A 6,000-nucleotide genomic window follows, 5' to 3' on the forward strand; every position below is an offset into this window, starting at 1 on the left:
AACACGCACTGAGGAGGAGTTAGGTAGTGACGAAACCACACCTGAGCCTAGTGCTGGTGAAGAGATTGGTGATGATGATGATGATGATGATGATGATGATGATTCCAGTAGCAGTGAAGGTGATGGCAATGATGGCAGTGACAGTGATGCCAATGATGGCGATGATGGCAACGACAATGGTGGTAGTGATGGCGACGAGGGTGGAGGAGCTGATACTTCAGGTTATCGTATAGCTCCTACTATAAGGTTCACTGGGGAGGAGGACTTCACCCATGCAACACAAGATACAGATCATGGAGCACCTACTTCACAACGACAAACAACATCGACACATCGACATGGTCGACAGGCCCCACTTGCATATGATGAAGATAGCTCAAACTCTGCCTCCAGTGGTCAGTACTACAACCCGTACAGTACTTCTCCCCCTGCAGGGGACTTTCTGTGGCCACCACCAGGGGTGGTGAACCCGCCACTTCCGCAGGCAGTTGCAGCATTGCCTTATTTGGATTATCACGGCTACCTACCATATGGAGCTCCATAGTTGCAATATCACCCATCTACGTACGTGTATTTGCCACCAACAGACGAGCCGTATGAGGGACCACCGGGAGAGAGATATGAGGACTGAAGAATGCAGATACTTATCCTATCAACAGAATTTATCTATACGTTTTGCTTCCTCTACTTATTCAATTCATTTCACATAAATATTTAAATGCAGAGAATATGCTACATGGATTATTATGGACTATGCCTTTGCCTCTGTTGTATCTTTGGATTGTAATAATTCTAATGGACTTTGGATGTATTGCATTGTATGTGTGGACTTTGGACATGAGTTATGTGTTAAATGGTGTATTTGTCATTGTTTTGTGGAGTTATATATATGTTATGCATTATAAACTGTCAATATACTCATAATCAGGGGAAATTTTGCCAAAATTTTTAATTTTTCCATATATACAGTACAGTGACATCATTTTTTGTTAATTTGCATCATTTTCCGGTCGACAAAAACCAAATTTCTGTCCAAATCACCGAAATTTCGGTCAATATAACCGAAATTTCGGTCGGAATGAAACGGAATTTCGGTTTTTGAATTCAAAATCCCTTTTCGTTCGGAATTAGCGAAATTTACCGAAATTTCGGCCGAAATTCCGTTTCCGGCGGATGGCGGGATTCGGTTAACAAACGAAAAGGAGAACCCTGTTTAGGACTCGCTAGCGAGTCCATTCTTTGCATTCTCTCTCATCCAGGTGGCATAAAATAATATATATATGCTGGCGATTTGGGCTCCCGTTGCGGACGCCCTAAGGAACTTGTCAAAGCAAACCTATCAAAGCAGAGCATACATTATAATACAGAGTTTGAATCCAAATTTTAAATTTGACCATAAAGAGTAATTAACCAACATATTGACAACAAAAAAATATTAATTCATTTCAGCAAACATTCTTCAACATATTGATGTTACTTGGCTGCTATCAGCTCCAAAATTACAGCCATCATCAACCTCAATGATTACTATTCAAGAGTTCAGTCACCATCAGATCTAAAAGGTTCAGCCATCATGTCTAAATAACTAATGCATAGGGCAACCAATTGTTAGATTTATGGGCTTGGCCCATATAAATAATCCTAATAAATCTCAAAGGCCCATTAGCGCTAAGAGGAGGTACACCATCTATTAGTCCCGTATTGCTAATGGACGAGGGTGTAGGGGGTTTTCTCCCTTTAAATACGGACCACCTCCCTCATGGAAAAAGTGCACCATAGATCGCTATACGTGGAGTCCCCAAGGTTTGGGAATTCATAAGAAGATCTAATCTGAGTTAGGGTTTTGCCTCCTCTCATTGCTGCGCCGCCACCGTAGTCTTCTCCATCCCGAGCGCCGGCGTGCACCGGCGAATGGGAGAGCAGGTCTCCGGAACCGCTCGCTCTTGTGATCCTGCACCGGGAGAGGGCAAATAAGGTTTTTGGGAAGCGCTAAGCGCGACTGCTCATCTTCTTTGCCACGGCTCGTCCTCCGTCCAAGTCAGGAGCTGCAGCATACCGTCGTCTGCAACGCCGGTTGCTGCGCTCCGTTCGAAGGACCATCTTCGTCTCGTCTGCGCATTTCGTCTTCCCGGCGGCTCCCGCACAGTACATATTTTGTGATCAGATCTGTTTCATAATCATGTTTTCTGAGATCATGTTTATGATATACGTACTATCTAGTATGTTAGAGTCATGCATGCTAGGTTTAATTCTTGTCATGATAAATCTAGTTCGGAATTTAAACTTATAGTTGTCTATTTTTCCAACAATCCAAAAACCTTATTATAGGCAATCTGTTGATTTAACAATGGCTGGTTTCGCTGATTCACTGAGGCCAAAAAAGTTTACTGGCGTGAACTTTAAAATCTGGAAGTCCAAGGTTCGCCTCTGGTTTACTGCTATGCACATCTGGGAGATGAGACTTGGCAAGCCTGAGGGCGTACTTACTGCTGAAGAGCAGAAGAAGTACGATGAGGCCAATAATCTCTTTGTCGGATGTATCATTAGTAACCTATCAGACGGATTAGTCCGTGTGTACATTAATGAGACAGAGGCGAAGACGCTATGGGATGCTCTGTTTGCAAAATATGATGCAACAGATGCGGGCAATGAACTGTACCTCATGGAGAGTTTCCATGACTACAAGATGGTGAATAACCGTTCTGTAGTGGAACAGGCGCATGAGGTGCAGTGCATTGTCAAGGATCTTGATCTCCTTAAGTGTCCTATTCCCGACAAGTTTGTGACTGGATGCATTATTGCAAAGTTGCCTTCCCAGTGGAGGAACTTCGCCACAACTCTGAAACACAAGAGACAGGAGATATCAGTTGAAAATCTGATAGCGACTCTTGATGTTGAGGAGAAGGCTCGGAAGAAGGATGTGCCTGAGAAAGGAGATCAAGGCCAGTCCAGCGCCAACCTGGTCCAAAAGTTCCCACATGGCAAGAACAAAGGGAACAACAAGCCTAACAAGACCACTACCTTCAAAAAGAAGAAGAACAAGGCTTTGGAAAAGTGATATGCATGTGGTAAGCTTGGACACTTCTCCAAGGAGTGCCCAGATTGGGCAGACCGCAGGGCCAAGAAAGCAAATGAGTCCAAGGATGTCAACATGGTGACCATAAGCAACACTGGAGATGTGTACGGTAATTTACCTACAGTTCTTTCAGTTTTTTTAATTCACGAGTTGGTGGCTTGATACGGGTGCTAATGTTCATGTGTGTGCTGACATCTCTATGTTTTCTTCTTACCAGACCGTCCGGGACTTCTCCGTGCTGATGGGGAACGGCTCACATGCTTCTGTTCATGGTGTTGGCACGGTAGATCTGAAGTTTACTTCGGGGAAGATCGTGCAGCTGAGGAACGTGCCGCATGTGCCCACTATCAACAAGAATCTGGTTAGCGGGTCAGTCCTATGCAAGGACGGGTTTAAGGTAGTGTTAGAGTCCAATAAATTTGTCGTGTCAAAACATGGACAATTCGTTGGTAAAGGCTATGATTGCGGAGGCTTGTTCCGCTTTTCTCTTGCTGAATTTTGTAATAAGTCGGTGAACCATATTTGTGGCAACGTTAGCGATGATGCGAGTGTTTGGCATTCACGTTTGTGTCATGTTAATTTTGGTTTGATGTCTCGGCTTTCCAGCATGTGTTTAATTCCGAAATTCACCATTGCCAAAGGTTCTAAGTGCCATAGTTGTGTGCAATCAAAGCAACCTCGAAAGCCTCACAAGGCTGCTGAGGAGAGACACTTGGCACCTCTAGAACTCATACATTCTGATCTATGTGAGATGAATGGTGTGTTGACAAAAGGTGGGAAAAGATACTTCATGACGTTAATTGACGATGCGACTAGATTTTGCTATGTTTATTTGTTGCGAACTAAGGACGAAGCGTTAGACTACTTTAAAATCTATAAAGCGGAAGTTGAGAGTCAACTAGAGAGAAAGATCAAGCGTCTAAGGTCAGATCGTGGTGGCGAGTATTTTCCCAAAATATTTGATGAATTCTGTGAGGAGCATGGAATTATTCATGAGAGGACGCCTCCCTATTCTCCCGAATCAAACGGGATTGCCGAGAGGAAAAACCGCACGGTGACTGACTTGGTTAACTCCATGTTAGACACAGCTGGTCTTTCTAAGGCATGGTGGAGGGAGGCTATATTGACTTCGTGTCATGTCTTGAATAAAGTTCCAAACAAGAATCAAGATCAAACTCCATATGAGATGTGGAATGGGAGAAAACCATCACTTTTTTATCTGCGCACGTGGGGGTGCTTAGCGAAAGTTAATGTGCCTATTCCAAAGAAGCGCAAGTTGGGACCTAAGACAGTGGATTGTGTCTTTCTAGGATATGCTCAGAGGAGCATTGCTTATAGATTCTTAGTGGTTAAATCTGAGATACCAGATGTGCATGTTGATACTATTATGGAATCTTGTGATGCAACATTTTTTTAGAATATTTTTCCTATGAAAGATATGCATAGCAATTCTAGATTTTCGATAGAGATAACTCCTCAACTTGTAGCACCTATCGAGTCTTCTGAACAATCCGATGAACATGAGCATGTCCTAGAGAAGGACGACAGTGAAGCTCCTAGAAGGAGCAAGAGACAAAGGATTGTAAAATCCTTTGGTGACGATTTCACTGTGTACCTTGTGGACAATACTCCCACGTCCATTGCAGAGGCATATGCATCTTCAGGTGCAGATGATTGGAAAGAAGCAGTCCAAAGTGAGATGGACTCAATTCTTTCTAATGGGACATGGGAGCTCACTGAACGACCCTATGGTTGCAAGCCAGTAGGATGTAAGTGGATATTCAAGAAGAAGCTTAAGCCTGACGGTACTATTGACAAGTACAAGGCTCGGCTTGTTGCTAAAGGGTACACACAAAAGGAAGGCAAAGACTTCTTTGATACTTATTCACATGTCGCTAGATTGACCACTATTCGAGCATTAATTTCCTTGGCTGCCTCATATGGTCTTATCATTTATCAGATGGATGTTAAGACAACTTTCCTAAATGGAGAGTTGGATGAGGAGATCTACATGGATCAACCTGATGGATTTGTAATGAAAGGTCAAGAAAACAAGGTGTGTAAGCTTTTGAAGTCTTTGTATGGGTTGAAACAAGCACCTAAGCAATGGCATGAGAAGTTCGACAGAACTTTAACTTCTGCAGGCTTTGTTATTAATGAGGCTGATAGATGTGTGTACTATCGCTATGGTGGGTTGGAGGAGTGATATTATGCTTGTATGTGGACGACATACTGATCTTTGGCACAAACATTGATGTGATCAATGAGGTCAAGTCCTTTCTTTCAAAGAGCTTTGATATGAAGGATCTAGGAGAAGCTGATGTTATCCTTAACATCAAGCTTATTAAGGTTGAGAGTGGGATTACTCTTTCACAATCCCATTATGTGGAAAAGGTCTTGAGCCGTTTTGACTATATCGACAGCAAGCCTTCTCCAACACCTTATGACCCTAGTGTGATGATGAGAAAGAACAGAAAAATTGCCAAAGATCAACTGAGATATTCGCAGATTATTGGTTCACTCATGTACTTAGCTAGCGCAACGAGACCCGACATATCTTTTGCTGTGAGCAAATTGAGCAGGTTCATGTCAAACCCGGGTACTGATCATTGGCATGCACTTGAAAGGGTTATGCGATATCTAGCAGGTACTATGAGTTATGGGATTCATTATTCTGGGCACCGTGCTGTGCTTGAGGGATATAGTGATTCAAACTGGATATCTGACGTTGATGAGCTATATGCCACGAGTGGGTATGTGTTTACCCTTGGAGGAGGTGTGAAATCATGGAGGTCTTGCAAACAGACCATTTTGACGCGGTCAACCATGGAAGCAGAACTTACTGCTTTGGACACAGCCACTGTTGAGGCAGAGTGGCTGCGTGAGCTCTTGATGGACTTGCCTGTGGTTGAGAAACTAGTGCC

Source organism: Panicum virgatum, chromosome 8K, assembly GCF_016808335.1.
Source record: "Panicum virgatum strain AP13 chromosome 8K, P.virgatum_v5, whole genome shotgun sequence".
Taxonomy (NCBI): domain Eukaryota; kingdom Viridiplantae; phylum Streptophyta; class Magnoliopsida; order Poales; family Poaceae; genus Panicum; species Panicum virgatum.